The sequence below is a fragment of the Abramis brama genome (assembly GCF_963993115.1).
Source record: "Abramis brama genome assembly, chromosome: 16".
Classification (NCBI taxonomy): Eukaryota; Metazoa; Chordata; class Actinopteri; order Cypriniformes; family Leuciscidae; genus Abramis; species Abramis brama.
In genome coordinates, this window is record NC_139978.1 from 7567862 (window position 1) to 7594085 (window position 26224).

Sequence of the window (26224 nt, forward strand, 5' to 3'; positions counted from 1 at the left end):
CAAATCCTTGTTTATTGGCCAAACAACATTAAATTCAAATGTCAACTTAACCTTTAATATTTGGCCACTTCTGTACGATAGAAATGCTACAGCCACTGTAATTTCTTGAACAAGAACATGTGCACATCAAAACATGCAAACTCAGAGCGAGAGTTTAAACTTTTATTTTGAAATCGCGATGTTTAAACTTTTATTTTGAAATCGCGATGAACAGCAGTTTGAGAAACCCAGATGTGCTCCACAAATGATAACAGTGCAACTATGAAACACAAACTGCGTCCGACTTGCGTTCCCATATTTGCACGTTATTGGAAACGTAAACAAACAGCACTGCAGAGACTGAGTTTGCTTGGAGCAGCGTTTACTGTGGACGGAGCTGAGGTAATTTTAACATGTAGGCTAATCTGCACTCATGTAATTGAAGCGTCTTCTCTGTGAAAAAAACAAACAAACAAAAAACAGAGGATATATTTATTTAACTGAATCACAGCCTTTGTGATTTCACAATGGCACTATGCTACATTATGACTGTAAATGGTGGGCTCCAGACTGCGACCAATTGGTCGCATTTTGCGACCATTTTTCCTGCCGGTGCGACCAAATATTTATTCGATTTATTCGACCACAACGTTGCCGAGCAGCGAATCCAAACAAAATGAAAGCGGAACGAAAATGCGCTAACTTACTCCTTTATGCTTCACAGACCGTTTATTAGTTCGAATCAATAATAGACAGCGCAGCCCATAGATATATAAACGCGTTTATATATGATATCTATGGCGCAGCCTATGAGCGCAGCAGCCCGAACTTGCCAGTCGCGGGCCGATCTCGATCACGCGACACTGTTACTAGGAGATCCAGACTCTGGAGATCCAGTGAAGAAATCCATTGAATTCGCCTCAGAATTAATAACATAATCAGATATCAGATCAAACAGCGCTGATGTGGAAACCAGGAGAAACACTGGGCTTTCAGACCACAAATCAGCGACATTCACCATGGATTTAATGTAGTAACTGTAACCATAATGTGACAGAAATAGTCAAACGCTTAAAAGTACTAACTGTTAGGCTACTCATCTTTTTCCAGCACTTCAAAACTACCATATATAAATGTCATTTTTAATGTGATGACCAACACATTTTTTTTGTTCATCCTTCAAAAATGGTCTTATTTAAACTCTTATTTATACACTTATTTAAAAATAATAAAATAAATAAATTACCATTGTAAACAGTAGGATGCTTATTGGCTATTTTCACTCCCTAATATAATTTATTTCACTCGGTTTGCTTTTTAATTAATATTAAGACATTATGAATGATAATAATTAAAGTTAATTTCATCTACACCCTAAACTAAGCTTAGTGCTTTATTGTCAGCCCCAGTGCTACCAGATATTTTTTTGTAAAACTCAGTGTCTGCGGTGCCGCTGCCCTCAGATGTTAGTCTGGTGCCTGTGAACTTAAAATAAAACTGCACATTGTAATATCTGTACATTAAGTCTATTTATTATTAAATAATAAATAAATAATTTGTCACTAGGTATTTTGGGGGAAATTTGAATAATTGCATTGCAAGTTGATTTAAGGTGTGCCCCTAAATTTTCTGCTTGTGCTCCTAAAATTTTCAGTCAGGGGCTACAGCGCTCCTAGTAAAAAAAGTTAGTCTGGAGCCATGTTTAAATATCGCGTTGTCCTAGAAAACTGTAATTCTGCGGTTGTTGGATTCTCGTCTGTGGAATGCACCACTTTCAGTATTTTGCCAATTACTCGAGGGGTAAATTGCAATCAAGGATTTTTTTAAATCGAGTACTTGACTATAATCGAGGAATCTTTACAGCCCTATACTGGTAACATAGTTTTATATTATTAGATCACAAAGAAATGCCTATTTTTATACAATTAAATATATTTTCTCAATAACATATCCAAAAAACATATTTGTGTGTGTGTGTGTGTGTGTGTGTGTGTAAGCATGCATTATTGAGTTAACATGGAAAGACTGGTTTGATTTAGTGCAGAAAACTGGTGCAAATCATGAAGTTTAAAGTGAAAGTGAGCCAATAAGTGGTCTTCTACTGGCTTCTGCTGGCCATTCTACTTATTAATGAAGTCTTTTCACATGTGCTTTTGGATTCATTCATATTTAGAGTAGACACTAAAAAAAATCACTTGTATAACAATAACTATTATAACACAATCATATTTTGTCAGTGTTTATCACTTCATTTACACTTCACGTAATTGCTAGTAATGTGGTAAATCATGGTAAATCACGCTAGAAACATGGTAAGTCATAGTAAATAATAGTAGAATGTGGTGTATCAAGGTAAATCATGTAAGAATCCTAGTAAATCATTCTAGAATGTGGTATATCATGCTAGAACATGGTAAATCATGGTAAACTATGCTAGAACAGGGTAAATCATGGTAAACCATGATAAATCATGATGAACTATGGTAAATCATTTTAGAATGTGGTATATCATGGTAAATCATGCTAGAACATGATCTTTTCCATCTATGATGTCAGTGGTTACATGCTTGCTAAATAAAACTTAATAACTTTTTATGCTTTTGTGCTTTAAGGCCTTAAAGGCCTTAATTGCTTGAACCCCGATAAATGCTGCTTGCAGCTTTAATTATTATTATTATTCTTCCCTAAAACGCATCGTGCAGCCAAAACCGTAAGGCCTAGAGACGTGATACTTGGTCAAATGGTAGTAGTATTGCTCGCTACTCAGATACACGGACTTAGCCAAATCGGCCCATAGGTGGCGCTACAGCGACCAAAAGCGCGAAACTGTTCATAACTCCTAGACCTTATGTCGTAGACTCAAGTGTCTTATATCATTGGAAAGCTGGATGCCTGACGAACAAAACGTATATCTCCGATTTCATTTCCGCCATGATAGATTTTCCGCCATTTTGAATTTTGTCAAAAACCTACTTTTGCGAACTAGTCCCTGGTTTTTTGCCCGATTGGAACCAAACCAGTGCAGAAATGTTCTCTGGCGTCTGAATATCAATAATTATCGAAAAAAAGTGGAAATTTCGATTCACGGTCGCTAAGGGGCGCCAAAACGTACGTTGTGGGAGGGGCCTATTTTACTAAAATGGCTATAACTCCCGATGTAAATGAGGTATCTTCACCAAACTTGGTACACATGTGTATGAGTTCAATCTGGGGTCACAGTAAAAAAATCGCGACGATTGGCCTCATGGTGGCGCTATAAAATGAAAAAAACATAAAACAGGCTATAACCACCTGACCGTTAGTCCGATTGAATTGAAAATTGGTATGCAGTGTCTTGGTCCAAGGTGCCATGTATGTGTATGAGGACATTGGCGTATCTCAAAAAACATGGCCGCCATCGGCCAATGAAGTTTGAGCACCTATTAGACAAGGTTAACGGAGGCCGATCGGAACGAAACTCAATGGGCATGTTCGGCTCATGGCCCTAGAGGTCTGTAAGAATTTTGAAAGAAATCGGCCACTAGTTGGCGCTAATGAGTTTTATGGCTCTGTAATCACGTGGTGTTACACTTATCATCACAAAATGCATATCATTTGATAGATCTGCTTATGCTGAACAACTTTGCCTCTAGAACCATTGCTGTCAATCAAACAGTTTATTAATTATTCACGAATATGTTAAAAACCTACTTTTGCGAACTAGTCCCTGGTTTTTTGCCCGATCGGAACCAAACGAGTCTAGGACAATTCTCTGGACTCTCTAGATCAATAATTATCAAAAAAAGTTGAACTTTTGCATTTTTCGCATGGGTATAATTGTGTCATAAAGAAAATGGACGTGGCAAAATGCAATCAAAAGCCTATAAATTCTAAACAAAAACTCAGAACATCACGATAATTGGTCAGCATATGTGTCGTACCATGCTAAAGAAGCATGGAAATTTTTATGGAGATCGGACCAAAGGTGGCGCTATAACTGTTAAAAAGCTTTAAAACCATATATTTCCTATGGTAAATTGCCTGTATTGCCTGTGAATGGTCTTTTCCATCTATAATCATAATGTTCATATAATAATGTTCAAAACCAGTGCAGTGCAATTCTCTGGACTCTCTAGATCAATAATTATCAGAAAAAGTATGACTTCTTCATTTGGATGGCTATAATAGTGTCACTTCAATATGTGGCCATTACCAAGTGTCCCCAAAAGCCTATATCTCTTTAATGAATGTTCAAACCTTCTTAAAAACAAGTCAGAACATGTGAAATATCTCTCTGAACATGCATGAAAATTTTCAGACAGATCTGACAAAATTTGCCTCTATAACAGTTAAAAAGGTGAAAATGATATGAATTAATGGCATGTTAAGCCAATAAGTGGTATTTTACTGCCCCCTGCTGTTTAAAATAGTCATTTTGTCATATTGGTATTGGTATCAGCCATGGTAAATCATGATAAACTATGGTAAGTGTGTGTGTGTGTGTGTGTGTGTGTGTGTGTGTGTGTGTGTGTGTGTGTGTGTGTAAGCATGCATTGAATTAACATGGAAAAACTGGTTTGCTTTAGTGCAGAAAACTGGTTTAAAGTGAAAGTGAGCCAATAAGTGGTCTTCTAGTGCCCTCTGCTGGCCATTCTACTTAATAATGAAATATTTTACATGTGCTTTTGCATTCATACTTGGACACACACTAAAAATCACGTATATAACTAACTATTATAACACAATAATATTTTGTCAGTGTTCATCACCTCATTTGCACTGACACTTCACATAATTGCTAGTAATGTGGTTAATCATGCTAGAAACATTGTAAATCATAGTAAATAATACTGAAATGAGGTGTATCAAGGTAAATCATGCTAGAATCCTAATAAATCATTCTGGAACATGGTATATGATAGTAAATCATGCTAGAATCATATTAAATAATTCTTGAATGTGGCAAATCGTTGTGGGAGGAGCCTATTTTACTCAAATGGCTATAACTCAAGAAGTAAATGAGATATCTTCACCAAAATCAGTACACATGTGTATGGGTTCAATTTGAGGTCACAATAAACAATTTTATGGAGATCGGACCATAGGTGGCGCTATAACTGTTAAAAAGCTTTAAAACCATATATATCCCATGGCAATTTGCCTGTATTGGCTGTAAATGGTCTTTTCCATCTATTATGTCAGTGGTTACATGCTTGCTAAATAAATCTTAATGACTTTTGATGCTTTTGTGCTTAAATGCCTTAAAGGCCTTAACTGCTTGAACCCCGATAAATGCTGCTTGCAGCTTTAATTATTATTATTATTATTATTATTTTCCCCTAAAACGCATCGTGCAGACCAAACCGTAAGAGCTGGAACCTTGAAACTTGGCCAAATGGTAGTCCTCAATTTGGGGAGAACCTATAAAAGTATGACCCTGATTGGCCCATAGGTGGCGCTATAGCAACCAAAAGCGCAAAACTGCTCATAACTACTAGACCGTATGACATAGACTCAAGTGTCTTATATCATTGGAAAGCTGGACGCCTGTCGAACAAAACGTATATCTCCGATTTCATTTCCGCCATGATAGATTTTCCGCCATTTTGAATTTTGTCAAAAACCTACTTTTGCGAACTAGTCCTAGGTTTTTCGCCCGATCGGAACCAAACCAGTGCAGAAATGTTCTCTTGAGTCTGAATATCAAAAACTATCGAAAAAAAGTTGAAATTTTGATTAACGGACGCTAAGGGCCGCCAAAACGTATGTTGTGGGAGGGGCCTATTTTACTAAAATGGCTATAACTCCAGAAGTAAATGAGGTATCTTCACCAAACTTGGTACACATGTGTAAGAGGTCAATCTGAGGTCACAATAAAAAAACCGCGGCGATTGTCCACATGGTGGCGCTATAACATGAAAAAAACATAAAACAGGCTATAACCACCTGACCATTAGTCCGATTGACTTGAAAATTGGTATGCAGTGTCTTGGTCCAAGGTGCCATGTATGTGTATGAGGACATTGGCGTATCTCAAAAAACATGGCCGCCATTGGCCAATGAAATTTGAGCACCTATTAGACAAGGTTAACGGAGGCCGAACGGAACGAAGCTCGATGGGCATGTTCGACTCAAGGCCCTAGAGGTCTGTAAGAATTTTGAAAGAAATCGGCCACTAGTTGGCGCTAACGAGTTTTACGGCTCTGTAATCACGTGGTGTTACAAATATCCACACAATATGCATATAATTTGATAGATCTCCTCATCCTGAACAACTTTGCCTCAAGAACCATTGCTGTCAATCAAACAGTTTATTAATTATTCACGAATATGTTAAAAACCTACTTTTGCGAACTAGTCCTAGGTTTTTCGCCCGATCGGAACCAGACCAGTCTAGGACAATTCTCTGGACGCTCTAGATCAAAAACTATCAAAAAAAAGTTGAACTTTTGCATTTGGATGGCTGTAGTAGGGTCATTTATAAAATGGGCGTGGCAAGATACACTCAAACGTCTATAAAGCCTAAATGAAAACTCAGAACTTCACAAAAATTGATGGGCATATGTGAAATAACATGCTAAAGAAGCATGGAAATTTTTATGGAGATCGGACCATAGGTGGCGCTATAACTGTTAAAAAGCTTTGAAAACCATATATTTCCTATGGTAAATTTCCTGTATTGGCTGTAAATGGACTTTTCCATCTATTATTTCAGTGGTTCAAAGCTTTCTAAATAAATCTTAATGTCTTAAATGCTTATGTGTTTAAAGGCCTTAAATGCTTGAACCCCGATAAATGCTGCTTGCAGCTTTAATTATTATTATTATTATTATTCTTCTCCGCTAAAACGCATCGTGCAGCCCAAACCGTAAGTGCTGGAGACTTGAAACTTTGTCAGATGGTAGTACAAAAATCGAGGAAAGGTTCAGAGAGTATGACCCCGATTGGCCCATAGGTGGCGCTATAGCGACCAAACGCGCGAAACTGGTCATAACTCCTAGACCGTATGTCCTAGACTCAAGTGTCTTATATCAATGGAATCCCGACCTCATGGCGAACAAAACGTATATCTCCGATTTCATTTCCGGTATGCAAATTTTTCCGCCATTTTGAATTTTGTCAAAAACCTACTTTTGCAAACTAGTCCTAGGTTTTTCGCCCGATCGGAACCAAACCAGTGCAGAAATGTTCTCTGGAGTCTGAAGATCAATAATTATCGAAAAAACGTCGATATTTCGATTCAAAGTCGCTAGGGGGCTCAAAATGAACGTTGTGGGAGGAGCCTATTTTACTAAAATGGCTATAACTCAAAAAGTAAATGAGATAGCTTCACCAAACTTGGTACACATATGTAGGAGTTCAATCTGGGGTCACAGTAAAAAAATCACAACGATTAAACACTAGGTGGCGCTATAACATGAAAGAAACATGAAAAGGGCTATAACCACCTGACTGTTAGTCTGATTGACTTGAAAATTGGTATGCAGTGTCTTGGTCCAAGGTGCCATGTATGTCTATGAGGACATTGACGTATCTCAAAAAACATGGCCGCCATTGGCCAATGAAGTCGAGCACCTATTAGACAAGGTTAACGGAGGCCGATTGGAACGAAACTCGGTGGGCATGTTCGACTCATGGCCCTAGAGGTCTGTAAAATTTTTGAAAGAAATCGGCCACTAGTTGGCGCTAACGAGTTTTATGGCTCTGTAATCACGTGGTGTTACACTTATAGTCACATTATGCATATCATTTGATAGATCTACTCATGCTGAACAACTTTGCCTCAAGAACCATTGCTGTCAATCAAACCGTTCATTAAATATTCGTGAACATGTTAAAAACCTACTTTTGCGAACTAGTCCTAGGTTTTTCGCCCGATCGGAACCAGACCAGTCTAGGGCAATTCTCTGGACTCTCTAGATGAATAATTATCGAAAAAAAGAAGAAAATTTTGCTTTTGTTTGGCTATAACATGATCATTTAGAAAATGGGCGTGTCAAAATACACTCAAACGTTTATAAATCATAAATAAAAACTCAGAACTTTACAAAAATTGATGAGCACATGTGACATAACATGCTAAAGAAGCATGGGAATTTTTATGGAGATTGGACCATAGGTGGCGCTATAACTGTTAAAAAGCTTTAAAACAATATATATTCTATGGTAAATTGCCTGTATTGGCTGTAAATGGTGTTTTCCATTTATGATCTTATAATTTTCAAATCATAATATTCAAATCTAGTGCAGTACAATTCTCTGGACTCTCTAGATCAATAATTATCAGAAAAAGTATAACTTCTTCATTTGGATGGCTATAATAGGGTCACTTTAATATGTAGCCTTGACCAAGTGTCCCCAAAAGCCTATATCTTTTAAATATCTTTCAGATCTAGTCAGAACATGTTACTCTTAACAAGCATGAAAAATTTCAGACAGATCGGACAAAATTTGCCTCTATAACAGTTAAAAAGGTAAAAATGATATAACATGGCATATTAAGCCAATAAGTGGTATTGTACTGCCCCCTGCTGTCATTTCATCATACTACTCCCTAATATTGTTATATAATTCATATTTATACTTTATAAAATCATTATTTTAACATTTACAATCACATTTTGTCAAAATGCATCTATTGGAGTGTTACTATTGACAATTGTTTTACATTTAGAAAACGAAAGTAAAACCTTGTCCGCCATTTAGGCCACGCCCCCCCAGTACAAATTCACTCATAACTCGAAAACGGAAAGTCGCCGCGCGCTCAAATTTTTATGGTAAGGACCTCTCCGGGCTCTTGATCGAAACGTAGCGTCGCGGGCCTCGGGAGCGCGCCCCCCCCACGGAACGCTAGTCCGCGGGACCCCCGACTTTGAACGGCCGTAACTCCCGAACCAGATCACCCCGAACCTTGTGTGAGGGCTCATTGGAAAGGGCCCATCCTTGGCTAGCTTCGATTCAAATGTGGTGTAATTTGCCCTCGGCATTCCAGAGAAAACTGCTCCAAAAGACATGCCTTTGAATGGTCATAGCTCCCGGCCCCAATCGCCCAAAAACACTGTGATGGTCTCATTCAACAGGGCTCCTCAAGCACTATCTATGCTCTGAGGTTTAGAATTTTTCGCCATCTGGTTCCCGAGATATAAGTGAAAAAACTAATTCCCATTCATTCACTTCAATTGTAAGATGGAGGCTGTAATTCCACTGTTGTCAACTAGAGGGAGCAGCAGTATTAGACATAGTATTAATCTTTTTATCAGCTTTCAGCTTTGGCCAACAAGCAAATGCTTAAAGCTATTTATTATTATTATTACTGATAATACAGATCACAAAGAAATATGTGAAAATGGTTAGACCATTAAAAGATATTTTCACAATAACATCCCAAAAACATTGAAAACATATTTGTCTTTGTGTGTGTGTGTCTGTGTGTGTCTGTGTGTGTAAGCATGCTTAATGGAAAGAACATGGAGAAATTGCTTTGTTTTACTGGTGGATAAAAAAGTCTTTCAAATGAAAGTGAGTCAATTAGTGGTCTTCTACTGCCCTCTGCAGGACATTCTACTTATAAAAATATTTTTACCTGTGCTTTTGCATACATTTTTATTAGACTATATAAAATTGCTTGCATGAAAATCACCTATTATAACACAATCATGTTTTGTCAGTTTATCACTTCATTTGTACTGAGCTCTCAGTTTGAACAATTCTGCCTCTCAGTGATTAATTTGAAATCTGAAAATGGTGTTATACGGAGGAGATTTGCAATTATCATTTTGTTACCTATCTTTAATTTAAAATATCTACATCTACAACCAAATGTGTTTGCATGTGTGTGTTGAAGCATGGTTACTGTATTAAGTATTATTGTTTAAGTATTATTGTTTTCATTTACATTTTAACCACCAGAAGACCACTCATTGCTTCATTCTGCTTACTAAAATATTATTTTCCAGTTAGTTTCCATTTGAAATATTGTTTAAACTTTATAAAATCATTAAAATAACATTTCAAATCATATTTTGTCTGTTTATAAATCCCACAGACTCACATTGGCTGCAATACTAATGTTTTTGAAAGACACAGACCTGAGAGTCTAATCTTTGTGTATTGTGCATATAGTATTGATATTATTACTATTGCAAATCATGTTATTGTAACTCATATCTTAACAGAATATTATTTGTAATTTTAATTCTTTATTTCTTAATTGTTTTTTTCTGATTACTACAGATATTATCAACAAAGATATCAACTACACCTTCACTTTTAATATTGATAAGCTGCACACACAGCGCAATCACACACCCACTAATGCATTCAAATAAATGTAATCTTACTGTGCTACTTTATTTGTACATGATTAGAATGAACAGACATCTAAGAATATTTTTCTTCTTTTGTTAAAGCCATTTCAGACTACAAGTAAGCATTATATTACTAATCAACTATTTTAAAGGTGCCATACAATTGAAAACTGTATTTATCTTGGCATAGTTGAATGGTAAGAGTTCTGGACAAGGAACTGACATACCGTGAGCCTCAAACACCATTGTTTCCTCCTTCATGTGTAAATCTCCTGTTTGCAAAAGACCGCTGAAAAATGAGTGAATTACAGCATAACACCGACTGTGACGTTGGAGTCGGGATCATTCATATTTATACCCCCCCAATTTGCATATACCAGCCCATGTTCTAGGCCAGGCAGTGTTAACGTGGACCTGCACAGCCGAATCATCAGAAGTTCTGCAGGTATTGTGAAGAAGCAAGCAAGGACAATAGTGAAAATGTCAGATCATGGATATAAATGTTATGTTCGAGGCTGTGCTGCGGATTTCAGAACTTTTCATTCCCTTCCCACAAAAGAGAACTGCCAACAGGCATGGCTGATTTTTACAACAGGATACCTTACCATTTTAATTCAAAGCTGTTAGTTTGCTCTGCCCATTTCACCACTGACAGTTTTTCTAACCTGGGACAATATCAAGCAGGTTTCGCTCATCGTTTGATACTGAAGAAGGGGGCAGTTCCAACTAATGTTATATTTCCATTACAACCCCTACCGCAAGCAGAAAGTAACGTTAGTGATTTTATCCACTACTTGACTGTTGAAGACATTTCTGTTTCAGAGATATCATAGAACAATTTAAAATATATCAATGCATTCTACGGCACCTTTAAAATAATTATTTAAAATGGAGATCAGGCCAAACATCACTAAAACATGAAAAGGGCTATAACCACCTGACCATTAGTTCGATTGACTTTAAAATTGGCATGCAATGTTTTGGTCCAAGGTGCCATGTATGTCTATGCCGCCATAGGCCAATAAAGTTTGTGCACCTCTTAGACAAGGTTAACGAAGGTCGATCGGAACGAAACTCGGTGGGCATGTTCGACTCGTGGCCCTAGAGGTCTGTAAGAATTTTGAAAGAAATCGGCCACTAGTTGACGCTAACAGGTTTTACGGCTTTGTAATCACGTGATGCATGTCATTTGATGGATCTCCTCATACTGAACAACTTTGCCTCAAAAACTACTGCTGTCAATTAATTTGTTCATTAAATACTTGCGATTATGTTAAAAACCTACTTTTGCGAACTAGTCCTATGTTTTTCACCCGATCGGAAATATATCAGTGCAGTACAATTCTCTGGACTCTCTAGATCAATAATTATATAAAAAACTTAAACTTTACCCATTGGGTAGCCATAATAGGATCATTTAGAAAATGTGTATGGCAAAAAACACTCAAAAGCCTGTAAATCCTAAACGAAAACTCAGACAACTCACTAAACTGCCTTATGTGCTTAAAGACCCTAAATGCTTGAACCCCGCTAAATGCTGCTTGCAGCTTTAATTAGGGGTTCAAGCACGAAGTGCTGAAACCCTATTGTAATTGCCCTGATTTTTATTATTATTATTATTCTTCCCTAAAACGCATCGTGCAGCCAAAACCGTAAGGCCTAGAGACGTGATACTTGGTCAAATGGTAGTAGTATTGCTCGCTACTCAGATACACGGACTTAGCCAAATCGGCCCATAGGTGGCGCTACAGCGACCAAAAGCGCGAAACTGCTCAGAACTCCTAGACCGTATGTCGTAGACTCAAGTGTCTTATATCATTGGAAAGCTGGATGCCTGACGAACAAAACGTATATCTCCGATTTCATTTCCGCCATGATAGATTTTCCGCCATTTTGAATTTTGCCAAAAACCTACTTTTGCGAACTAGTCCTAGGTTTTTCGCCCGATCGGAACCAAACCAGTACAGAAATGTTCTCTGGAGTCTGAATATCAATAATTATCGAAAAAAAGTTGAAATTTCGATTCACGGACGCTAAGGGGCGCCAAAACGTACGTTGTGGGAGGGGCCTATTTTACTAAAATGGCTATAACTCCAGAAGTAAATGAGGTATCTTCACCAAACTCGGTACACATGTGTAAGAGGTCAATCTGAGGTCACAGTAAAAAAATCGCGGCGATTGGCCACATGGTGGCGCTATAACATGAAAAAAACATAAAACAGGCTTTAACCACCTGACCGTTAGTCCGATTGACTTGAAAATTGGTATGCAGTGTCTTGGCCCAAGGTGTCATGTATGTCTATGAGGACATTGGTGTATCTCAAAAAACATGGCCGCCATCGGCCAATGAAGTTTGAGCACCTATTAGACAAGGTTAACGGAGGCCGATCGGAACGAAACTCGATGGGCATGTTCAACTCATAGCCCTAGAGGTCTGTAAGAATTTTGAAAGAAATCGGCCACTAGTTGGCGCTAACGAGTTTTACGGCTCTGTAATCACGTGGTGTTACACTTATTGTCACAAAATGCATATCATTTGATAGATCTGCTCATGCTGAACAACATTGCCTCAAGAACCATTGCTGTCAATCAAATCGTTCATTAATTATTCGCGAATATGTTAAAAACCTACTTTTGCGAACTAGTCCCTGGTTTTTCGCCCGATCGGAAACAGACCAGTCTAGGACAATTCTCTGGACTCTCCTGATCAATAATTATCGAAAAAAAGTTGAACTTTTGAATTTTTCGTCTGGCTATAATTGGGTCATAAAGAAAATGGGCGTGGCAAAATGCACTCAAAAGCTTATAAATCCTAAACGAAAACTCAGAACTTCACGAAAATTGGTGAGCATATGTGACATAACATCACAAACAAGCATGCACAATTTTATGGAGATTGGACCAAAGGTGGCGCTATAACAGTTAAAAGGCTTTAAAACCATATATTTCCTATGGTAAACTGCCTGTATTGGCTGTAAATGGTCTTTTCCATCTCTGATCATATAATTTTCATATCATAATGTTCAAAACTAGTGCAATAGAATTCTCTGGACTCACTAGATCAATAATTGTCAGAAAAAGTTGAACTACTTCATTTGGATAGCTATAATAGGTTCACTTCAAAATGTAGCCTTTACCAAGTGTCCCCGAAAGCCTATATCTCTTTAATGAATGTTCAAACCTTCATAAAAACAAGTCAGAACATGTGAAATATCACTCTGAACATGCATGAAAATTTTCAGACAGATCTGACAAAATTTGCCTCTATAACAGTTGAAAAGGTGAAAATGATATGATTATAATGGCATGTTAAGCCAATAAGTGGTATTTTACTGCCCCCTGCTGTTCAAAATAGTCATTTTGTCATATTGTTCTATAATTTATATTTAGACTTTATAAAATCACTATTTTAACATTTACAATTACATTTAGTCAAAATCCATCTGTTAAAGTATTAGTATTGACAGTTTGATCACATCATACAGTTCAAATGTCTGTATCTACAACATAATGTGTGTGTGTAGTCTTAGGTTTCTGAATAAATTCTGAATCATCTGATTAATAGCTTGCAAAGACTTTGTGAAATGTAAATGGACTTTTCCATCTATTATTTCAGTGGTTAAAAGCTTTCTAAATAAAACTTAATGTCTTAAATGCTTATGTGCTTAAAGGCCTTAAATGCTTGAACCCCGATAAATGCTGCTTGCAGCTTTAATTAGGGGTTCAAGCACGAAGTGCTGAAACCCTATTGTAATTGCTCTGATTTTTATTATTATTATTTTCCCCTAAAACGCATCGTGCAGCCCAAACCGTAAATGCTGGAGACTTGAAACTCAGCCAAATGGTAGTCCTCAATTTGGGGAGAACCTATCAAAGTATGACCCCGATTGGTCAATAGGTGGCGCTATAGCAAGCAAAAGTATGAAATCAGCCATAACTCCTAGACGGTTTGTCATAGAATCAAGTGTCTTATATCACTGTAATCCTTGGCTCAAGACGGTCAAAACGTATATCTCCGATTTCATTTCCGCCTGGGAAAATTTTCCGCCATTTTGAATTTTCTCAAAAACCTACTTTTGCGAACTAGTCCTAGGTTTTTCGTCCGATTGGAACCAAACCAGTGCAGAAATGTTCTCTGGAGTGTGAATATCAATAATTATCGAAAAAAAGTTGAAATTTCGATTCACGGTCGCTAGGGGGCACCAAAACGTACGTTGTGGGAGGAGCCTATTTTACTAAAACGGCTATAACTCGAGAAATAAATGAGGTATCTTCACCAAACTCGGTACACATGTGTAATAGTTCAATTTGAGGTCACAGTAAAAAAATCGCGACGATTGAACAGTAGGTGGCGCTATAACTTGAAAAAAACATGAAAAGGGCTATAACCACCTGACCGTTTGTCCGATTGACTTGAAAATTGGTATGCAGTGTCTTGGTCCAAGGTGCCATGTATGCCTATGAGGACATTGACGTATCTCAAAAAACATGGCCGCCATCGGCCAATGAAGTTTGAGCACCTATTAGACAAGGTTAACGGAGGCTGATCGGAACGAAACTCGATGGGCATGTTCGACTCATGGCCCAAGAGGTCTGTAAGAATTTGGAAAGAAATCGGCCACTAGTTGGCGCTAACGAGTTTTTTCGGCTCTGTAATCACGTGGTGTTGCATACATCCACACAATATGCATATCAGTTGATAGATCTCCTCATACTGAACAACTTTGCCTCAAGAACCATTGCTGTCAATCAAACCGTTCATTTAATATTCGCAAACATGTTAAAAACCTACTTTTGCGAACTAGTCCTAGGTTTTTTGCCCAATCGGAACCAAACCAGTCTAGGACAATTCTCTGGACTCTCTAGATCAATAATTATCAAAAAAAAGTTGAACTTTTGCATTTGGATGGCTGTAATAGGGTCATTCATAAAATGGGCGTGTCAAAATACATTAAAAAGCCTATAAATCCTAAATAAAAACTCAGAACTTCACAAAAATTGGTCAGCATATGTGACATAACATCATTAACAAGCATGAAAAATTCTATGGAGATCGGACGATAGGTGGCGCTATAACTGTTAAAAAGCTTTAAAATCATATATTTCCTATGGTAAACTGCCTGTATTGGCTGTAAATGGTCTTTTCCATCTCTGATCATATAATTTTCATATCATAATGTTCAAAACTAGTGCAATACAATTCTCTGGACTCACTAGATCAATAATTGTCAGAAAAAGTTGAACTACTTCATTTGGATAGCTATAATAGGTTCACTTCAAAATCTGGCCTTTACCAAGTGTCCCCGAAAGCCTATATCTCTTTAATCAATGCTCAGACCTTCTTAAAAACAAGTCAGAACGTGTGAAATATCACCCTGAACAAGCATGAAAATTTTCAGACAGATCGGACAAAATTTGCCTCTATAACAGTTAAAAAGGTGAAAATGATATGAATTAATGGCATGTTAAGCCAATAAGTGGTATTTTACTGCCCCCTGCTGTTTAAAATAGTCATTTTCTCATATTGGTATTGGTATCAGCCATGGTAAATCATGATAAATGATGGTGTGTGTGTGTGTGTGTGTGTGTGGTACAAATATAACAAAGGTTTTATTTTCCAACATGAAAACAAACATAACAGAGTGCTAGTGCACAAACAATAACCGACAATGATAATAGATGAGAGGGGAACTTAAATACACAGATCAAGACAAGGACAACAGGTGACGGTTATGATGATGAGGAGCAGGTGATGATGAGGAGGGTGATGAGGAGCAGGTGCAGGTGATGACGACAGATGGTGAATGTGATGAAGACAGAAGGTGAATGTGATGAAGGTGAATGTGACACCAATATCACTGAAACATTTGTGTGTGTGTGTGTGTGTGTGTGTGTGTGTGTGTGTGTGTGTGTGTAGCATTATTGTGTGTAGCATATGTAGCAAGTATGCATTATTGAGTTAACATGGAAACACTGGTTTGCTTTAGTGCAGAAAACTGGTCAAAATCATGAGGTTTAAAGTGAAAGTGAGCCAATAAGTGGTCTTCTACTGCCCTCTGCTGGCCATTCTACTTATTAATTAAATTTTTCCACATGTGCTTGCATTTATACTTGAATACACACTAAAAATCACTTATATAGCAATAACTATTATAACACAATCATATTTTGTCAGTGTTAATCACTTTATTTGCACTGACACTTCAAATAATTGCTAGTAATGTGGTAAATCATGGTAAATCATGGTTAACTATGCTGTGTGTGTGTGTGTGTGTGTGTGTGTGTGTGTGTGTGTGTGTGTGTGTGTAAGCATGCATTGAGTTAACATGGATAAACTGGTTTGCTTTAGTGCAGAAAACTGGTTTAAAGTGAAAGTGAGCCAATAAGTGGTCTTCTACTGCCCTCTGCTGGCCATTCTACTTATTAATGAAATATTTCAACATGTGCTTGCATTCATACTTGAATACACACTAAAAAAATCACTTATATAGCAATAACTATTATAACACAATCATATTTTGTCAGTGTTAATCACTTTATTTGCACTGACACTTCAAATAATTGCTAGTAATGTGATAAATCAGGCTAGAAACATGGTAAATCAAAGTAAATAATACTAGATTGTCGTTTATCTCCTGGTAAATAATACTAGAACGTGGTATATCATGGTAAATCATGGTTAACTATGCTGTGTGTGTATGTGTGTGTGTGTGTGTGTGTGTGTGTGTGTGTGTGTGTGTGTGTGTAAGCATGCATTGAGTTAACATGGAAAAACTGGTTTGCTTTAGTGCAGAAAACTGGTTTAAAGTGAAAGTGAGCCAATAAGTGGTCTTCTAGTGCCCTCTGCTGGCCATTCTACTTAATAATGAAATATTTTACATGTGCTTTTGCATTCATACTTGGACACACACTAAAAATCACGTATATAACTAACTATTATAACACAATAATATTTTGTCAGTGTTCATCACCTCATTTGCACTGACACTTCACATAATTGCTAGTAATGTGGTTAATCATGCTAGAAACATTGTAAATCATAGTAAATAATACTGAAATGAGGTGTATCAAGGTAAATCATGCTAGAATCCTAATAAATCATTCTGGAACATGGTATATGATAGTAAATCATGCTAGAATCATATTAAATAATTCTAGAATGTGGCAAATCGTTGTGGGAGGAGCCTATTTTACTCAAATGGCTATAACTCAAGAAGTAAATGAGATATCTTCACCAAACTCAGTACACATGTGTATGGGTTCAATTTGAGGTCACAGTAAACAATTTTATGGAGATCGGACCATAGGTGGCGCTATAACTGTTAAAAAGCTTTAAAACCATATATATCCCATGGCAAATTGCCTGTATTGGCTGTAAATGGTCTTTTCCATCTATTATGTCAGTGGTTACATGCTTGCTGAATAAATCTTAATAACTTTTGATGCTTTTGTGCTTAAATGCCTTAAAGGCCTTAACTGCTTGAACCCCGATAAATGCTGCTTGCAGCTTTAATTAGGGGTTCAAGCACGAAGTGCTGAAACCCTATTGTAATCGTCCTGATTTTTATTATTATTATTTTTCCGCCATAAAACGCATCGTGCAGCCCAAACCGTAAGACCTAGAGACTTGAAACTTTGCCAGATGGTAGTACTATTGCTCGCTACTCAGATACACGGACTCAGCCCAATCGGCCCATAGGTGGCGCTATAGCAATCAAAAGCGCAAAACTGCTCAGAACTCCCAGACCGTAAGGCGTAGCTTCAAGTGTCTTATATCATTGAAATCCAGAGCTCCTGAAGAAAAAAACGTATATCTCCGATTTCATTTCCGCCATGATAGATTTTTCGCCATTTTGAATTTTGTCAAAAACCTACTTTTGCGAACTAGTCCCTGGTTTTTCGCCCGATCGGAACCAAACCAGTGCGGAATTGTTCTCTGGAGTCTGAAGATCAATAATTATCGAAAAAAAGTTGAAATTTCGATTAATGGTCGCTAGGGGGTGCAAAATTAACGTTGTGGGAGGAGCCTATTTTACTAAAATGGCTATAACTCAAGAAGTAATTAAGTAAACTTCACCAAACTTGGAACACATGTGTAAGAGGTCAATCTGAGGTCACAGTAAAAAAATTGCGTCGATTGGCCACATGGTGGCGCTATAAAACAAATAAAAACATATAGACAACTGACCGTTTTTCCGAATGACTTGAAATTTGGTATGCAGTGTCTTGGCCCAAGGGGCCATGTATGTCTAAAAGGATATTGGCGTATCTCGAAAAACATGGCTGCCATTGGCCAATGAGGTTTGAGCATCGTTAACGAAGTCCGATCGGAGCGAAACTCGATGGGCATGTTCGGCTCAAGCCCCTAGAGGTCTGTAAGAATTTTGAAAGAAATCGGCCACTAGTTGGCGCTAACGAGTTTTAAGGCTCTGTAATCACGTGGTGTTACACTTATCATCACAAAATGCATATCATTTGATAGATCTGCTCATGCTGAACAACTTTGCCTCAAGAACCATCACTGTCAATCAAACTGTTCATTAAATATTCATGAATATGTTAAAAACCTACTTTTGCGAACTAGTCCCTGGTTTTTCGCCCGATCAGAACCAGACCAGTCTAGGACAATTCTCTGGACTCTCTAGATCAATAATTATCGAAAAAAAGTTGAACTTTTGCATTTTTCGCATGGGTATAATTGGGTCATAAAGAAAATGGGCGTGGCAAAATGCACTCAAAAGCCTATAAATCCTAAACGAAAACTCAGAACTTCACGAAAATTGGTGAGCATATGTGCCACAACATCATTAACAAGCATGCAAAATATCATGGAGATCGGACTATAGGTGGCGCTATAACTGTTAAAAAGCTTGCCTGTATTGGCTGTAAATGGACTTTTCCATCTATTATTTCAGTGGTTAAAAGCTTTCTAAACAAATCTTAATGTCTTAAATGCTTATGTGCTTAAAGGCCTTAAATGCTTGAACCCCGATAAATGCTGCTTGCAGCTTTAATTATTATTATTATTATTATTATTCTTCTCCGCTAAAACGCATCGTGCAGCCCAAACCGTAAGTGCTGGAGACTTGAAACTTTGTCAGATGGTAGTACAAAAATCGAGGAAAGGTTCAGAGAGTATGACCCCGATTGGCCCATAGGTGGCGCTATAGCGACCAAACGCGCGAAACTGGTCATAACTCCTAGACCGTATGTCCTAGACTCAAGTGTCTTATATCAATGGAATCCAGACCTCATGGCGAACAAAACGTATATCTCCGATTTCATTTCCGGTATGCAAATTTTTCCGCCATTTTGAATTTTGTCAAAAACCTACTTTTGCAAACTAGTCCTAGGTTTTTCGCCCGATCGGAACCAAACCAGTGCAGAAATGTTCTCTGGCGTCTGAAGATCAATAATTATCGAAAAAACGTCAATATTTCGATTCAAAGTCGCTAGGGGGCTCAAAATGAACGTTGTGGGAGGAGCCTATTTTACTAAAATGGCTATAACTCAAAAAGTAAATGAGATAGCTTCACCAAACTTGGTACACATATGTAGGAGTTCAATCTGGGGTCACAGTAAAAAAATCACAACGATTAAACACTAGGTGGCGCTATAACATGAAAGAAACATGAAAAGGGCTATAACCACCTGACTGTTAGTCTGATTGACTTGAAAATTGGTATGCAGTGTCTTGGTCCAAGGTGCCATGTATGTCTATGAGGACATTGACGTATCTCAAAAAACATGGCCGCCATTGGCCAATGAAGTCGAGCACCTATTAGACAAGGTTAACGGAGGCCGATTGGAACGAAACTCGGTGGGCATGTTCGACTCATGGCCCTAGAGGTCTGTAAAATTTTTGAAAGAAATCGGCCACTAGTTGGCGCTAACGAGTTTTATGGCTCTGTAATCACGTGGTGTTACACTTATAGTCACATTATGCATATCATTTGATAGATCTACTCATGCTGAACAACTTTGCCTCAAGAACCATTGCTGTCAATCAAACCGTTCATTAAATATTCGTGAACATGTTAAAAACCTACTTTTGCGAACTAGTCCTAGGTTTTTCGCCCGATCGGAACCAGACCAGTCTAGGGCAATTCTCTGGACTCTCTAGATCAATAATTATCGAAAAAAAGAAGAAAATTTTGCTTTTGTTTGGCTATAACATGATCATTTAGAAAATGGGCGTGTCAAAATACACTCAAACGTTTATAAATCATAAATAAAAACTCAGAACTTTACAAAAATTGATGAGCACATGTGACATAACATGCTAAAGAAGCATGGGAATTTTTATGGAGATTGGACCATAGGTGGCGCTATAACTGTTAAAAAGCTTTAAAACAATATATATTCTATGGTAAATTGCCTGTATTGGCTGTAAATGGTGTTTTCCATTTATGATCTTATAATTTTCAAATCATAATATTCAAATCTAGTGCAGTACAATTCTCTGGACTCTCTAGATCAATAATTATCAGAAAAAGTATAACTTCTTCATTTGGATGGCTATAATAGGGTCACTTTAATATGTAGCCTTGACCAAGTGTCCCCAAAAGCCTATATCTTTTAAATATCTTTCAGATCTAGTCAGAACATGTTACTCTTAACAAGCATGAAAAATTTCAGACAGATCGGACAAAATTTGCCTCTATAACAGTTAAAAAGGTAAAAATGATATAACATGGCATATTAAGCCAATAAGTGGTATTGTACTGCCCCCTGCTGTCATTTCATCATACTACTCCCTAATATTGTTATATAATTCATATTTATACTTTATAAAATCATTATTTTAACATTTACAATCACATTTTGTCAAAATGCATCTATTGGAGTGTTACTATTGACAATTGTTTTACATTTAGAAAACGAAAGTAAAACCTTGTCCGCCATTTAGGCCACGCCCCCCCAGTACAAATTCACTCATAACTCGAAAACGGAAAGTCGCCGCGCGCTCAAATTTTGATGGTAAGGACCTCTCCGGGCTCTTGATCGAAACGTAGCGTCGCGGGCCTCGGGAGCGCGCCCCCCCCACGGAACGCTAGTCCGCGGGACCCCCGACTTTGAACGGCCGTAACTCCCGAACCAGATCACCCCGAACCTTGTGTGAGGGCTCATTGGAAAGGGCCCATCCTTGGCTAGCTTCGATTCAAATGTGGTGTAATTTGCCCTCGGCATTCCAGAGAAAACTGCTCCAAAAGACATGCCTTTGAATGGTCATAGCTCCAGGCCCCAATCGCCCAAAAACACTGTGATGGTCTCATTCAACAGGGCTCCTCAAGCACTATCTATGCTCTGAGGTTTAGAATTTTTCGCCATCTGGTTCCCGAGATATAAGTGAAAAAACTAATTCCCATTCATTCACTTAAATTGTAAGATGGAGGCTGTAATTCCACTGTTGTCAACTAGAGGGAGCAGCAGTATTAGACATAGTATTAATCTTTTTATCAGCTTTCAGCTTTGGCCAACAAGCAAATGCTTAAAGCTATTTATTATTATTATTACTGATAATACAGATCACAAAGAAATATGTGAAAATGGTTAGACCATTAAAAGATATTTTCACAATAACATCCCAAAAACATTGAAAACATATTTGTCTTTGTGTGTGTGTGTCTGTGTGTGTCTGTGTGTGTAAGCATGCTTAATGGAAAGAACATGGAGAAACTGCTTTGTTTTACTGGTGGATAAAAAAGTCTTTCAAATGAAAGTGAGTCAATTAGTGGTCTTCTACTGCCCTCTGCAGGACATTCTACTTATAAAAATATTTTTACCTGTGCTTTTGCATACATTTTTATTAGACTATATAAAATTGCTTGCATGAAAATCACCTATTATAACACAATCATGTTTTGTCAGTTTATCACTTCATTTGTACTGAGCTCTCAGTTTGAACAATTCTGCCTCTCAGTGATTAATTTGAAATCTGAAAATGGTGTTATACGGAGGAGATTTGCAATTATCATTTTGTTACCTATCTTTAATTTAAAATATCTACATCTACAACCAAATGTGTTTGCATGTGTGTGTTGAAGCATGGTTACTGTATTAAGTATTATTGTTTAAGTATTATTGTTTTCATTTACATTTTAACCACCAGAAGACCACTCATTGCTTCATTCTGCTTACTAAAATATTATTTTCCAGTTAGTTTCCATTTGAAATATTGTTTAAACTTTATAAAATCATTAAAATAACATTTCAAATCATATTTTGTCTGTTTATAAATCCCACAGACTCACATTGGCTGCAATACTAATGTTTTTGAAAGACACAGACCTGAGAGTCTAATCTTTGTGTATTGTGCATATAGTATTGATATTATTACTATTGCAAATCATGTTATTGTAACTCATATCTTAACAGAATATTATTTGTCATTTTAATTCTTTATTTCTTAATAGTTTTTTTCTGATTACTACAGATATTATCAACAAAGATATCAACTACACCTTCACTTTTAATATTGATAAGCTGCACACACAGCGCAATCACACACCCACTAATGCATTCAAATAAATGTAATCTTACTGTGCTACTTTATTTGTACATGATTAGAATGAACAGACATCTAAGAATATTTTTCTTCTTTTGTTAAAGCCATTTCAGACTACAAGTAAGCATTATATTACTAATCAACTATTTTAAAGGTGCCATACAATTGAAAACTGTATTTATCTTGGCATAGTTGAATGGTAAGAGTTCTGGACAAGGAACTGACATACCGTGAGCCTCAAACACCATTGTTTCCTCCTTCATGTGTAAATCTCCTGTTTGCAAAAGACCGCTGAAAAATGAGTGAATTACAGCATAACACCGACTGTGACGTTGGAGTCGGGATCATTCATATTTATACCCCCCCCAATTTGCATATACCAGCCCATGTTCTAGGCCAGGCAGTGTTAACGTGGACCTGCACAGCCGAATCATCAGAAGTTCTGCAGGTATTGTGAAGAAGCAAGCAAGGACAATAGTGAAAATGTCAGATCATGGATATAAATGTTATGTTCGAGGCTGTGCTGCGGATTTCAGAACTTTTCATTCCCTTCCCACAAAAGAGAACTGCCAACAGGCATGGTTGATTTTTACAACAGGATACCTTACCATTTTAATTCAAAGCTGTTAGTTTGCTCTGCCCATTTCACCACTGACAGTTTTTCTAACCTGGGACAATATCAAGCAGGTTTCGCTCATCGTTTGATACTGAAGAAGGGGGCAGTTCCAACTAATGTTATATTTCCATTACAACCCCTACCGCAAGCAGAAAGTAACGTTAGTGATTTTATCCACTACTTGACTGTTGAAGACATTTCTGTTTCAGAGATATCATAGAACAATTTAAAATATATCAATGCATTCTACGGCACCTTTAAAATAATTATTTAAAATGGAGATCAGGCCAAACATCACTAAAACATGAAAAGGGCTATAACCACCTGACCATTAGTTCGATTGACTTTAAAATTGGCATGCAATGTTTTGGTCCAAGGTGCCATGTATGTCTATGCCGCCATAGGCCAATAAAGTTTGTGCACCTCTTAGACAAGGTTAACGAAGGTCGATCGGAACGAAACTCGGTGGGCATGTTCGACTCGTGGCCCTAGAGGTCTGTAAGAATTTTGAAAGAAATCGGCCACTAGTTGACGCTAACAGGTTTTACGGCTTTGTAATCACGTGATGCATGTCATTTGATAGATCTCCTCATACTGAACAACTTTGCCTCAAAAACTACTGCTGTCAATTAATTTGTTCATTAAATACTTGCGATTATGTTAAAAACCTACTTTTGCGAACTAGTCCTATGTTTTTCACCCGATCGGAAATATATCAGTGCAGTACAATTCTCTGGACTCTCTAGATCAATAATTATATAAATTAAAGCTGCAAGCAGCATTTAGCGGGGTTCAAGCATTTAGGGTCTTTAAGCACATAAGGCAGTTTAGTGAGTTGTCTGAGTTTTCGTTTAGGATTTACAGGCTTTTGAGTGTTTTTTGCCATACACATTTTCTAAATGATCCTATTATGGCTACCCAATGGGTAAAGTTTAAGTTTTTTATATAATTATTGATCTAGAGAGTCCAGAGAATTGTACTGCACTGATATATTTCCGATCGGGTGAAAAACATAGGACTAGTTCGCAAAAGTAGGTTTTTAACATAATCGCAAGTATTTAATGAACAAATTAATTGACAGCAGTAGTTTTTGAGGCAAAGTTGTTCAGTATGAGGAGATCCATCAAATGACATGCATCACGTGATTACAAAGCCGTAAAACCTGTTAGCGTCAACTAGTGGCCGATTTCTTTCAAAATTCTTACAGACCTCTAGGGCCACGAGTCGAACATGCCCACCGAGTTTCGTTCCGATCGACCTTCGTTAACCTTGTCTAAGAGGTGCACAAACTTTATTGGCCTATGGCGGCATAGACATACATGGCACCTTGGACCAAAACATTGCATGCCAATTTTAAAGTCAATCGAACTAATGGTCAGGTGGTTATAGCCCTTTTCATGTTTTAGTGATGTTTGGCCTGATCTCCATTTTAAATAATTATTTTAAAGGTGCCGTAGAATGCATTGATATATTTTAAATTGTTCTATGATATCTCTGAAACAGAAATGTCTTCAACAGTCAAGTAGTGGATAAAATCACTAACGTTACTTTCTGCTTGCGGTAGGGGTTGTAATGGAAATATAACATTAGTTGGAACTGCCCCCTTCTTCAGTATCAAACGATGAGCGAAACCTGCTTGATATTGTCCCAGGTTAGAAAAACTGTCAGTGGTGAAATGGGCAGAGCAAACTAACAGCTTTGAATTAAAATGGTAAGGTATCCTGTTGTAAAAATCAGCCATGCCTGTTGGCAGTTCTCTTTTGTGGGAAGGGAATGAAAAGTTCTGAAATCCGCAGCACAGCCTCGAACATAACATTTATATCCATGATCTGACATTTTCACTATTGTCCTTGCTTGCTTCTTCACAATACCTGCAGAACTTCTGATGATTCGGCTGTGCAGGTCCACGTTAACACTGCCTGGCCTAGAACATGGGCTGGTATATGCAAATTGGGGGGGTATAAATATGAATGATCCCGACTCCAACGTCACAGTCGGTGTTATGCTGTAATTCACTCATTTTTCAGCGGTCTTTTGCAAACAGGAGATTTACACATGAAGGAGGAAACAATGGTGTTTGAGGCTCACGGTATGTCAGTTCCTTGTCCAGAACTCTTACCATTCAACTATGCCAAGATAAATACAGTTTTCAATTGTATGGCACCTTTAAAATAGTTGATTAGTAATATAATGCTTACTTGTAGTCTGAAATGGCTTTAACAAAAGAAGAAAAATATTCTTAGATGTCTGTTCATTCTAATCATGTACAAATAAAGTAGCACAGTAAGATTACATTTATTTGAATGCATTAGTGGGTGTGTGATTGCGCTGTGTGTGCAGCTTATCAATATTAAAAGTGAAGGTGTAGTTGATATCTTTGTTGATAATATCTGTAGTAATCAGAAAAAAACAATTAAGAAATAAAGAATTAAAATTACAAATAATATTCTGTTAAGATATGAGTTACAATAACATGATTTGCAATAGTAATAATATCAATACTATATGCACAATACACAAAGATTAGACTCTCAGGTCTGTGTCTTTCAAAAACATTAGTATTGCAGCCAATGTGAGTCTGTGGGATTTATAAACAGACAAAATATGATTTGAAATGTTATTTTAATGATTTTATAAAGTTTAAACAATATTTCAAATGGAAACTAACTGGAAAATAATATTTTAGTAAGCAGAATGAAGCAATGAGTGGTCTTCTGGTGGTTAAAATGTAAATGAAAACAATAATACTTAAACAATAATACTTAATACAGTAACCATGCTTCAACACACACATGCAAACACATTTGGTTGTAGATGTAGATATTTTAAATTAAA